We start from the raw sequence: 13,926 nt of genomic DNA on the forward strand, positions 1-13,926 counted from the left end.
AGCTTGGCTTATGTCATTCAAAATAGGCTTTTCCCCATTTTTATTAAAATATGCAGGATATCCAGTAGCAAAACATAACATCAGTCCCACACAGTCTGAGGTAGTGTCCTTACGCCGCCTTTCTTTTAACTACATTAAAATGTTGCCATCTGAGATGAACAGAAAAACAGCTATGCAGGGACAGTAAAGAAGCTGTTGGCTCTCAGCATTGCAAATTGTACATGTTTATGTATTCTATTCTATTCATTCTATTAAGAGAAATGTACAGAGGGTTTTTGACAGCCTGTCTCTTGTTCAAGATGCTGCGTACTGTAAATGCAGTAACTAATGCACATTGTGCTGCTACAATAGATGGAAAGCCCTTTTCCCATGGAGCTCCTCAGGGAGCTTTGCATGCACATAATACAAAACTCAGTTCGTTCAGCATAAGCCAAGGAGAACAAATAGGATTTAAGCCTAGATTAAATAATAAATGGAATTAGCCACACAGACTTCAGTAGTCAGGGAAGTCCAACCTGTAGTATTATACAATGTTAACATTAATAATTTGAACAGGACTTTGCCCTAATTAACTAGATTAGGTTCATACACTTTCCTCAGGGGAAGAATGAATATTTCCCTGTGGTTTCCCAACCCATCACTTATTCTAACAGTAACCCTCCTGTTACATTCAGACAGTGTTTGTCTTCCATGATTTAAGTAGAGACATTTTGTTGTGAGCCGTACATGGCTGTTGTGTTTTTATTGTACTCTTCAGTTTTCTGTTAGTATTTTGGTGGCAAAATACTGTTATATATATGTCACACTGCCCTTCAGTTGATGGTTGCATGATTGGAAGAATTTCTTCTCTTTAGAAGGCCTTCTTCTCCTTCCTTGACATTTGTGATTGTACATTTTTCTTCATGGAGAAAGATGGATCAAATTTTCAAAATTTGCACACTGTTTACATGTATTCTTGACCTTCAATATACATTTTCTATTGCATAATTCTCCATGGTTTAAGCCAGATGCATCTCAAACCAGGGCAAGTTTCTAAGAGAATCCACCATATAGGAACTATCTCTAACTCAGATCATTTGATTGCCACCTTATTATTACCAACTATTATATCACCTGCCGCAAAATTATCTGTACATTTTCATATCTACTGATAACTTTCTTCCTTTCTCTCTTTAAACTCTTGGACAAATTCTGAAATTCTTACTCCGTCCTCTTTATGCAAAATTTCCATTAGAGTCAGTAGGAGTTTTCCATGCGTAAGTAAGATTTGGTCCTCGCATAGAGAATGCTTTGTCTAAATGTGAAAGTATTGAAATAGCCCAGGGTCCCACCCATTTGATTTTTTTAAAGTCCATTCAATGATCTTCATGCAATTTTAACCAAAGCTAGTACAATACAATTTTTAAAAAATCAGAATAGGTGATGCAACTCTTCCTAGTAACCTAACCAACTCAGAATTGTAAGAACTCTATATAAATGTAGAGTAAATGTATTTATACAGGACTGTCAGCAACGTTTAAGCAAATGTTAATGCAGAAAAAAGCAAACTTCACTCATTTCTCTAGGGCAAGCATTAAATTTCTTGGCAGTCAACCCATTCTCATTTTTTTTGGAGCTTGAGCGTAGTTTATTGTGGTCTTCTTAAGAGTTTTAGCAGAGGATTGTTTTAGAATTAAAAAAAATAATATGAATATAATAAGCATATCAAGGCTTTATTTAAAGCTGAGGTGACTTTCCAGGTTTATTCAATTTGATCATTTTCATTTAAATGTTCATCCCCTACCCTGTTAGTAACTGAATGATGTGATTGTTTTCCATCACTTTGGTCTGAAGAGAAAACATTTGGTCATTTTTAACCTGCCTCCCATATCATGTTTAAATTGATTGTTCCAAAGAAATGAAAGCATTAAATAATGTTAAAAGGTAATGAATATTTTTTGCGGTGGAAAGTGCGAGTTCTTGAGAACCTTTTTTACATGCAATGTTCATTCTGATTCAATTTAAATGTTATTTTTAATCTGATCCATTCTTTGACAAAGATGATGTAAGAACTGTTTTTAGCAGTTGGATTGTTACTTTGTAAAGTATTAAAGCACTAAACCAATTTTTGCAATAGATAGTAAATCTTGCTTTCGTTTCGGAAAACTTCCAGTTATAACTGTCGCACTTTTTATAGCAGAACTGTATTTAATTTCTTTCTTTTATGAAAGATTACTATAAGTAACTGATAGCTCTGTAATCTGTGTGAATTGGCTTCTCCATTATTTGAAACAGAGAGAAGCTATAATGCCTATTCAATAAAATTAACTTATTTGTAAAGTATCCATTTGTCTGAATTTTTGAGCAAGCCTTTCATGTACTGTACTACTAACTATTATGTCGGGAAAGCAATAAGGCCTAGAGGGTGAACAGGCAGGGAGCATGCTGCAAGCCTATGGGATATCAGTTAGCTCACCACAAGACTTCCTTCTGGTGGCACAAAAGTCACCAGCATTGCATTTTCAGGATTAAATTGCCTAGATTAGAACGTGCTCACAACATGATGATTAAGCTCAAATAGGCTTGTTTTTTTTTTTGTTTTTGTTTTTTTTTTTAATGTGAGAACACAATATATGTATTTCAATAGATCAATGGTTCCCAAACTGGGATTCGTGAAATGTTACAGGGGGTTCTTGGGAAAAAATTCCCTAATGGCAGACAGAGCTATTCCTAGGGTCCCTGGGCAGAACAGGGCCAGGAGCCCAGAGCCCCTGGACTTCCAAGAGCTAAGCAGATCAAAGAAAGCAGATCTATCACACTGAGGAGATTTAAACTTCAAGTCTCCTTATAAGAAATGGAAAGGGAGGTGGATATTTTTTGCTTTTTTTAAAATTAAATAGGCAGCTAGTATTGTTTTTAAAATTATTATGAAGAACAAGTTTAAGCTTTGTTGAAACGTGCGTTGCTTGCCTGGACTGCTCAAGACCCGAATGCTTGTGTAAGAGGAACTCTTTGAGCTGGCTACTTAAATACCTTCATTCTGTTTCACATATGATATTCCTTGATGTAACATAGGAGCCTTGTCTTAGGACATAGGAGCTTATTCAAAGTGATACAGGCTACGAAAGTGAGATCTTGGAAAAGTGTTGCCATTTTCATAATGTAATAAAAATACTGTAATGTTAATAATAAATAATGTGTAATAAGCATGTCATAACACATTTTATATTTCCAAGATCACTGCTTTTATAATTTATACTCAGGTAAAGGAGAAAATCCCTGGAAATATTCATTTTTAGGACGGGGTTCGCGAGACTTGAAATTTTAGTGAGAAGGGTTCACAGGTTGTTAAAGTTTGGGAACCACTGCAATAGATGTTCCTAATGTATATGTACCATACCCAAGGAGAGAGGGCAATCAGAAGAGCCAAAGCATTGAAGTCAATGGGACTTAAGCACACGTTTAAAGATGAACACCTGCTGCAGTGCTTTCTTGAATTGGCGCATAAGAGATTAAATCTAGTAGAGACTAGAAGGCCTCCAGGTCAAAGCAGAAGAATAGTATTGACAGGGTAGAGGGAAGAACGTTGACTTCATTTCGCAGGGCTGTAAGGCACAGAGACAAAAGTAGGGACTCATACAGCAGCTTGGAGAAGAACTCTGGGTTGAAGGAACTGATGAGAAGGAGATAGAGATGGGAGACCTCAGCAGGAGAAAGGTCAAAAGAGCACTAGGGATTTCCAATATGCCATTATAATATATCTCCTCCTGACCAATGTATAGAGGGAGCAGCGTCTGCTTTGATCAGGGGGCGGGGGGAGAAATTGCTATCTTAACTGACAGGTTTCAGAGTAGCAGCCGTGTTAGTCTGTATCTGCAAAAAGAAGAACAGGAGTACTTGTGGCACCTTAGAGACTAACAAATTTATTAGAGCATAAGCTTTCGTGGACTACAGCCCACTTCTTCGGATGCATATGCATCTGTAGTCCACGAAAGCTTATGCTCTAATAAATTTGTTAGTCTCTAAGGTGCCACAAGTACTCCTGTTCTTCTTTTTATCTTAACTGAGGCCAATGTGGAAGATGTGGTGGTTAAACAATAGCTTCAGAGTGAAGGAGGTGGAAACTTTAGTACCATATTTGCTGGACGAACCTCAGGGTTTGGGTCAGGAGCTGCAAAGGGGAGTCCACAACCTCATGCAGAAAGCAGGCTTGGCACTGCAGAAGCAAACTGTACAATCACAGGGCACAATTTCTAAGCATCTTAAGCAAAATATGCCTCCACCTGAAACTCAAGTACTTTGAAATGTGCAGTCATCTGTAATGAGTCCAGTCTCTACTCCTGTGAGTGTCCCTAGCTGTGAACGTGGACCAGACAACAGGAGAAACAAGCTGTTATTTTAAGAAGGAATCCCTATGGCTTGATATTGCCTTCCTTCCTCATGTAAGTAGTATCTTACTATGCATACAGCCCCATTGACATTAGTGGAATTACTTACAGAGGAAGGTACTGCCCAAAGTGATTAATGCTGGCAAAATCTGTTGTTTAGTTAAGATTCTGTAGAATGGATTGAAACAATTTGTAATATTGCAGAAGACACAAGTTGCTGAGGTTTGTGAAACTTTTGAGGGATTGTGCCTGGACATGTCACCAGCAAGGTATCATTAGAATCCTGGACTTGGGCTGGTACAGAGAGGTAAACAGCACAGCAGAAATTCAGGTGGGAAAGGGAGATCAAGACAGCTGGAACCTGTCAGGAAGTCAGGGGCAATGGAAGAAGCAGAGGGGCTAGAGAGAGAATGGCAAAGATGGCCCTGAGCTTGGTGGGAGAAGACTGGTTCAGAGTGGATCTCCGTGGACTTCTCAGGTTGTTTGTTTGTTGAAAGCTTTTATTCTCAATTGGTGTTCCCCCCAAGGGGGGAAACTTTCCATAAGTGGAAGGTAGGGTGTTTTAGGGCCGAGGTATGAGTCTCTCTGTCATACTCCTGTATCAGATATGGACTGGTTGCAGGACTTGCTTATTCCCACCAGATGTGTTCATCATAAGATCCTTTACAGATCTGCCAGTTATGGGCAAGATTCTTTTAAATAAAGTCTTTTACACACAGTGTCACCTACTGGATGAACAGGGTAATACAGTTTAGCATGCCATTACACCCTCTATGACAGAAGAATAGACTAATTTTTGGATGAAAAAGTACACAGTATTCATCCTTGGCTCTTCACAACCAGACATCAAGGCAGCATTCCTGCATGGATCAAAACCAGGATCCAGGTTTGTGTAAATCCCTGTAAATGGAAACTACCAAGCTGGGCTCTGTTCTAGGCAGATTGAGGCAAGTTTAAAACAGAATAAACTCAGAGTCTCTTTGCCTTTGGGGCTTTAAGTCATAACCTTGGCTTTCTACTACAGCTTAGTGGTGAGTTTGCATTTACTGTAATTGCAGATCACAGTGGGTGGGGTCATCCCCTCCTTCAAAAAAACAACCTGGGGGCAGGGCAAGGAGTGGGGAGGCAAGAAAATGTCCCTTCTTGGAGTGTTTCCCTGATTATTTCAGGAGGGTGCTGGGCTTGCCCCCTTCAGGATAGGCCATGGGACCTGTTCCCAAACCCCAGGGATCCACATGAGGCCAGGGCTGAGAATCATGCTAAGGTTTTTAACCCTTCTCCCACCCACCTCACACAAACTGTCCATCTCCAGCCAGGGCTGCTCCTGGGAAGAGGTTCTCTGGAAATTATTAAATAGGCCCACGCTGCACTACTTTTACTAGGGAATCTCCAGGGAACCAGAATGGGAACAATGTGCCTCTACCCCTACCTGTGTTGTCTCCTGCCCCCGTCCAAGACTTGGGGGTAGGTTAGTGTCACGTAGGTAACTGACACTCCACCACCATGATACCTGTCTCAAGGGAATGGTAAATGATGCTGTGCTTGCCTTACTGAATTTCTGTGAGGTGGGCAGGTGCAAGCCCGCCCACACCTAAAGAACCCTCCCCCAACCTTTGGGGAGGAGCTACTAGACCCGGGACTCAGCTGAAAATAGGGGACAACTAAGGAAGAGCAGAGCCAGGAGTGGAGGTCACAGGGTCAAAAGTAGGAACCCAGAGAGGGACACCGAGCAGAGAACCCTGGACAGCGTCCACTGCTCCTCCAAGCTGACTAGGGAGCCAGGAGGTGCCGCCCAGAGGAACTCTGCCCACATGCGTGAGACAACGGAGGAACACAAATAGGCCCCACAATCGCAGAGCACCTCCCCATCCAGCATCTTTCTCCTGGTGTTATAGATGGCTACTTTGGCCAGTGCCAGGAGGAGGTTAACAAGGAGGTCTCATATTTAGTGGGGCCACGGACAGGGTATGTATATACGAAAAGGTGTGGAGAAAAATGCAGCCAGAACCTCAACAGGAGGTTCTAGAGGAGCCAGAAAAGGGACTACAACCTGGCGCATTCTAGATAGACATGCACCAGGGTTTCCCTCATGCCACAAAATGGACAGGTGTCGGGGATGGGGGTGAACCACAGCAGGTACGCACCTGTGCTCATGGATCTATGAAGGAGCTGCCAACCAATATCCCCGGCGGGCTGTGGGACCAGGGTGGAGTACAGGCTGGTCCACCAGGGTTCCTCACCCTCCACAGTCAGGCCCAGCAGTGTTTGAAACTGGGCCCGAGTTTGTCTGAAATGTTCATAAGCCTTAGAGAACCACAGAACTGGTATGAGATTTGAGTTTGCAACAAATCACCAAACCGGGTGAGTTCATGTGTTTTCTTGGGTACCATTGCAATTATTTGCCGTAGCTCTACTAGCCTCGGGAAAAGCTATAACAAAGGTAGCATGGTGAAAGTTAACATGAATCATTCATCCATAAACATTACTTGCTCACCTTTTTATGAGAAAGCTACATTTGGAACAGATGCCAGGATTCAAAAATGAGTTGAAGTGCAGCAATCTCTTGGTACAGTACTGAGGAGGTCAAGATCAGCTGAGGCTCTTGATTTAACAGACCCTTTGTTTAAATAATAGCAACACATTTTCATCTAGGAGTCCTTGACTCTGGAAATTATTTCCCCTTCCTTGGTCTGGCAGATGCCAAGTTTTCAAGACTTTCTCTTGTTCTTGCAGATGGAGTATGCTGATGGTGCTAAGTTTTGATGAGTTAGGAAGATCTGGTTACTTGATATCACGGCAATTTCTACATATATGTCCATAAAATTGTTTTTGTGCACCCAGAATAGAGCTTTGCCACATAGATAAATACAAATAATACCTGCAAATCACAGTTGGATATAAAGTCCAGGGACCAACTTCAGCTCTGTCTTTTACTGAAGTCAGTGAGATTTGTGCCCATCTACATTTGAGCTGAAGTTGGACTGAAGTTAAGTCCAAAAACATTAGTTTTAATAACAGTTTGAGATGCAAAAATGTTAATCCTAAAGCCTCACTTTGTAATACTAAGAAATAGTGTCATTTGTTCATGTGAACTGAAGCAGAGTCACAAGATTAGCCTGGCCTCTGATCCAGTTGTGAAGGCCTGTCTCTGGTGTTCCATCTTCTATGCTGTGTTCCAGGAAAATAGAATGCTTTGGACATCCAGAGGTTTGACGTGTTGGTAAGAGATTCACCTCAAAAATGTTTGTTTTTCTTGTTGAACCAATGTTTTTGACTCAACAACAAATTACAAAATTAAAAAAAAAAAGTATCCTGACCCAAATTCAGATTATGGATGTGTAACTTTGAAAAATAACCTCTCCCTGTCCTTTTGCCAAAATCAAGCAGATTTAGATCCAATCCTTTGCTGAAGATTGAAAAAATGGTACTTCATTAGTGTTAATTTTTAATACTCTCTCCTGCTGATCTGGTTCCAGCTGGGATTTGAAATGGAAGTGGCCCCTACTATGCATTTGTTCAGCATTTTGGACCTGACTGGAACAGGAAATACTGAACATGGGTCATCAGTACCCTGTCAATGCCGTAAGATGTCTATTGTTTGGGAGGGGTAAGAGCGGTGTCTGTCCTGAAAGAGGCCAGTCCTTCATCTTGACAGCCCGAGAGACTGACATTTTCTTTGTACACAGAATAGATGTAACACAGGCCGTGGCCGTGCAAACTTCCCCCACAATTCCCTCATGAGGAACGACACCTACAAAAGGGAGTTTCTAGTTCAGTCTTTATGCCCACTCAGCCCTTACCGTGTCTGTTGAGGTATCCAACAACGGGTGCCAATTTAGTGGTGTTACAACCTGTCACCTGAGAATTGGACTGAGCCCACCAAACTCATTTCCCATAGGCCGCTGAAATCGGTCATAATCTGATGGCTTTTTAGTTACTGCCTTATCTGACCAGGTTTTGAATAGAGAGGACCTTATACCTCTTTACTGGTAAACTTGTATCACATTTCTGCCCTTGAATATTGGTGTTAGGAAATTGTCATAGAAACCAGTATTTTATTAGTCCTCATAGGGGTACTTTGAAAATCTGGGTTTAAAAGGTTTGCAGAAGAATTGAGATTTAACATTTTATTATCAAAGACAATTGAGTCCAAATAGAAAATACAAATGACATCCAGCTCATTTGTACTGTATCATACTGTATGTCATTTTACTGTGGCCTGGACTGATGGCTCCAAAAGCTCATTATGGATATAGCTGCAATTTAAAAAAAAATCCAGAACATTATTTATTACTGGGGAAAATTAGATGGCATGTAATTATTACATCAGTTGTTTTATAACCCCTTTCAACTAATACAATTATCTGTCTACATGCTTAGAAATAAACAGATCCTGAAGTAGAGGGTTTGCAAGGAGGTACTGTCTGTCTAATCAGTGACACAGGGGCAAGCATTTATCATTCAGTAAAGGTAGGAAACTTTTTGCATTTAATAATTCCCAGAGATTTTTCCTAGCCACAATTTTTTTTCCAGATCTCAGCCATGCATACAGTAAATGGCAGTTCCAATTCAAACATGGAATTATCATGCAACTCTTTAAAAAGAAGCCTGACAATTCTCAAAGGTGTTTTTTCATACGTGCTCATAGGACATGATTGCATCTTTAATGTGAGAGAGAGGGTTTACATTACACCACTGACGTTCTCCAATTTGATCTGATAATCCTTGCAACTGTTCCTGTAAAGTCTGGAATTTATAAACTAGAATCAATGTAAAAATGTTGTGATACCTATTCTGGAAAAATCTTTTTGTGTAAGAGGCAATTAAAGATGTTTTGGTTTGGAATTTGTTAACAAGGTTCATGGTGTCTTCTCCATAGTGACAGAAGTTGTTCAATTATATAGTGCTGGATGCTGTGTAGACAAATGAGATGGACCTAGCATCTACTGTGAATAGATTGGTGCTCTGAATGATAGCATGACCTGGGGAATCAATACAGAAATGGAAGAGAAGTGGGTTAGGGCACAAAGATTATAGATACAGGTTCCTCCTTTTCTCTTCTGCATTAATGTTGATAATACCAAATGTAACATAAGGCTTGGGGCATGCTGAGAGGCATAAATCGAGTCCATTATTATCAGTACAATAACAGTTTAATCCTATTACCATAGCACGCAGTATTCTATCATGCTTTAACCTCTCAGTCCAAGAGTTTCTTTGGTTTCCACTAAGATCCCTCCCCTTCAATCCCCACGTCTTTAATAATTTTTTTCTATTTTTATCAATAGGCCTCAGTCCCAGACAGATTATTTTAAGGCTCTGCTTTTGGTATTTTAAAAATATATTTAAACATTCTCATTGCTTAATTCCATCACTCAGAGAAGCCAGGCTCTGTGATGGATTTTGCATGTGGTTGAAAAGGATTCCTTGTTGATGATTACATTTGTTTTTTGAATTCTTTTTTCTCTGGTGAATAAATTGCCTTATGGATCTGGAGTTTTTTGCCAGTTGTTCTGGAAGTCAGAGCCAATCCTACCGAGTGCAGAATTACAGTATGAGGTACGCCAGCAGTAGCACTGCAGATAAGCAGTGTGCAAAATCAAAGACAGAGCTTAGATTTATTTTCAACATGGCTCTTCTGCCTTTCCTTAGTTTGTATTTAATAACAGTTAAGTGGTGAAGTGCTGTCTTGTGGAAACTCTTCAGCTCCCTTAGCAAACACAATATAACATGCAATTTTTACAGTTTTGTAGCATATTTTTACTCCTGAAATGTAATCTACCGTTTTCAGCTCTCTTTAATCATAGTGATTTTGCAGAGAATACAAAATGTTCCTTTCTGGGACTTAGAACCTAACTTTATTTCCTTCCTTGATTCCCTTCTGCATTAATTATCTCTCCTAAAAGGGGATAGGTGGAGTCCAAAAGTATCCAGTGGAGTTTTTCAGTGGGAAGTTACTAGCCAGTCTTGTTTTATTCACCACATGCTGTTGTTCATCCAGTCCTGTGTCCCACAAGGTTCCTATGCCCTGAGTCTGCTGAGATTTCAGTTTACTCCTGCTTCCCGTAGCAGTTGTTTAGAACATCTGCTTTTGCGATAGAATGTTCAGCAGTGCCTTAAGGGATAAATCATCCCATTATCTGGTCCCAAAGAAAAGATGCAAGGGTTATGTCCGCCCTTGGGTACTGAGTCATGTTGGGGCCATTTCTGCACTTCCAGGAAAGTAGCTTGATTGACCCCTGCCTTTCTCTCTGTGTGTACAAATGACTTAGCTCTATGCAGGCAGATTAGGAATCTAATAATTTAGCACAGAGGTTCTCAAACTGTGGTCCATGGACCACCAGTGGTCTACGAGCTCCATTCAGGTGGTCCGTGGATAGTTCCTTCTAAGGAGCGTGCTTGGAAGCATGCAAGAGAATGAAGGGCCACCCACCTAATTAATGGAGCCATGCAGACGTGGCTCGACTAATTAGGTGCCTGGACCCTGGAGAAGATGCACATGTAAGGTGAGGTAGTGGCCTTGGGGGAAATAAGGGGTAGGTGGGACGGGGCAGTGGGGTGAGAAGAGGAGGTGGGGGGAATTTGGGATGTGCAGTGCTGCAGTGACCAGAGAAAGAGACGACTTTCCCCCGCTCCAGGGCTGCGGCTGCCAGGGAGAGATGGCCCTCATTCCCAGCCTCAGCTCTGTGGCTGCTGTGGTGGGGTGAGACCCCCCTCCTTCCCAGCCCCAGCTCGGGGGTTGCCGTGGCAGGGGAGAGTGGGCACATCCATCGCATTAGAAAGGTAAGACTACTGATATTCAAATATGAGTTGTGTCTTTTATTTGTAGAACAAACAAACGTTAATTATTAAGGGTTTTTTTATATAGCGCTTTTATCCAAAGCACTTTAGAATAGTTAGCTAACGGTACAAACAACATTTGGAAAGATCAGTGGTCCACTGAGACCGTCAGCAATTTTCAAGTGGTCCACGAAAAAAAGATTGAGAACCACTGATTTAGCATATGACTGAAGACTGCGACTTTTGTTGTTATGAGACTAGAAGATTTGGATGTATGCCATGTCTCCATTACTGCATAAAGTCCAGGTACCTCAGTTATTCACAACATTGGAGGGATCAAAGTTGCTATCAGTATAGGAACAATCATAGGACAAAAAGGGGGGGGGGATATTTAACACAAAGAAGGAAAAATATACTCTGTCGGGTCCTGATCTGTGGTGATTCAGCATTTTGGCATAGGAAACTTGGTTTAATTATGGTTTTGGTCTGGGCACTGAAGGGAGTGCCCATCCCATCCCTCTTGGCTATAGATGGTGGCTGAGAGGCAGGCTCTTAAATACGGGATATTAAAGTGAGGTTGCAGGCGGCCAGGGGAGTGGAGGGAGAAAGGAAGTGGGTAGGAGTATTGTCGCAAATGAGTGGGATTTCCAAATATCCATCTGACTTGCTAAGAAAAAAACAAAGCCTGAGGGGAAAATCTAGAGCCTTTGATGTTTAGAAATAAAAGCTAGCAAACTCTCGTCACCATTTATTGTATGTGGCAATGAGTAGGTAAAATCTTCTTGCCCCAACGAGACTCATGGGATAGCCAAATAGTTGTTTGTTTCTTGTTTCTCCTCCACTGGAAAGGTTTTGGTATGTTTGGATTGTTGGTATAAAGGGCGGGGGGAGGGGAGGAGTGTCTCTCTTTCCGTTGCTGTTATGTTTTGTTATGGTTTGTATCTATTTTGTCTCCAGGATCTTTCAGAAATGACTCACTTAGTGAGTTAGCTCTGCAATAAGAGAGCCTGGGAAAATGCAAACACTCACTTCTTAAAGAGGCAGGATCCATTTACTGAGGAATGACATGCTGTACCCTCCAGTCTGTGCAAAGTGTCACTATCAGAGCCATCTTCCTCCCCACCACGTCACCCCTTTCAAATCTCTCTCGATTGCTATTTCTACTCATTGTCACCCAGCCTTATTGTCTTTTCCTGATGTACATGCGATCCCACAGAGAGGTGAAGCAGTCCGTGCAGTACATGCAGTAGAGACAGCATGGCATTCATTTCCCTCCTGCCCATACGTGGCAGGCTTGCTTCCATAAAGAAATGCACATAAAGTGCAAAAGAAGAATATCCTGGATTTAGATGCTGCTTGAGGGCCTGTAACACACCCACTGAGCTGGAGAACAATTGCTTCTGGCTTTGTTGTGTTTTGGCCTGCCTGTGAGTTTGCCTCAGCCCGGCTGGCAGGCTCAGGCCCACTCTTGCTCAGTCAGTAAAGTTTATTCATTGACACAAAGAGAGCAAATGTTAGCTCAGCAAGGGGCACTGCCAGCAGCAGAACCACAGTAAGGGCTTCTCTTAGCCCAGCCCTGATAGCACCCCCTCTTGTCAGATGGATCTTCACTCCAGCCAGTGGTAGTCACAAGAATAAATTTGCCTCCTGCCATTGCCAATCAGTAGGGCAGGTTGATCCTTTATTTACAATATAATGAGACAACAATTACATTTTAGAGTGTTTTTCTCTTTGAGTATGTAGAGTAATTAGCAGGTTATTATTTAGGCCTCTCTAGCAGAACTTCACTTATAGGCCTTAAGGGCCTTTTTCCATCTGAAATCCCATGCCGGAATCTCTTCCTAGCCTCATTTAATCTATTCAGTGAGTTGCCCAAAGCACTATCCTGACTCCCAAGAAATGCTCTCTCTCTCTTATTCTTATGCTTCCTGCACCTCTCCTGCTGCACCCTGCCTCTCAGATGTTTGACCTCCAGACTCCCCTCCCATGTCTGGAATATTGCTCAAGAAGCTCATTAATGCCTTCCACCATCTCAACACTTATGCCCTAATCATTGCCACAAACTCACTGTGGTTAGGCACATCTGACTCCCCTGTTTAATTGGCATATGAGATAGCTCCCTACTTTTTTGCTCTATACCTTGCTGTTAGCAAATAGCACAATCTGGTATTTGAAAATACCAGCTAGCCAGCCCTGAGATTTTTGAGCCCAGTGGGTCTAGGCTGTACCCTTTTGGCCTGCTCAAATGTTGGTTGGGCTTTCTGATCCTTTTGGTCTTCATATTTCTCCCATCTTTTTTTCTACTACAGTCTCCTTTCTCTCTGACTTCTCCTCTTTCTGTCTCTATCTACACTGCATTTATATTTTTGTAGTTCTAATTAGTCTCCTGTGATCAGTTAGCACATATACTGTGGGTTTATTTCCTTGAAAACCAGGAGGAATGAACCTTAAGGAGGAGTATTCTGACACTTAGAGATTCAATTGCAGGTAACCGTAGGAAAATCCCATTGTAGATCCAGCTACGTGATCTATTATCTTCTGAACAGATGGACATCTGCCAAGGTTATAAACATTTAATGGTAAAGTGTTGAGTCATAGGCAAGGCAGAAACCTCATACATTAATCAACCTGACAACAGCAGTTTCTTCTGTGAATTAGAATGTGTTAACATATATATTTAAACGTGAGGGTGTCTGGGTGTGTAGGCATATAACATTATAGTATTAAGGTAGCAACTCAGTACTTATGGTCAAGAAAGCACTTTTATTCTAAACCCGTA

The sequence above is a fragment of the Trachemys scripta genome, chromosome 10 (assembly GCF_013100865.1).
Source record: "Trachemys scripta elegans isolate TJP31775 chromosome 10, CAS_Tse_1.0, whole genome shotgun sequence".
NCBI lineage: Eukaryota > Metazoa > Chordata > Testudines > Emydidae > Trachemys > Trachemys scripta.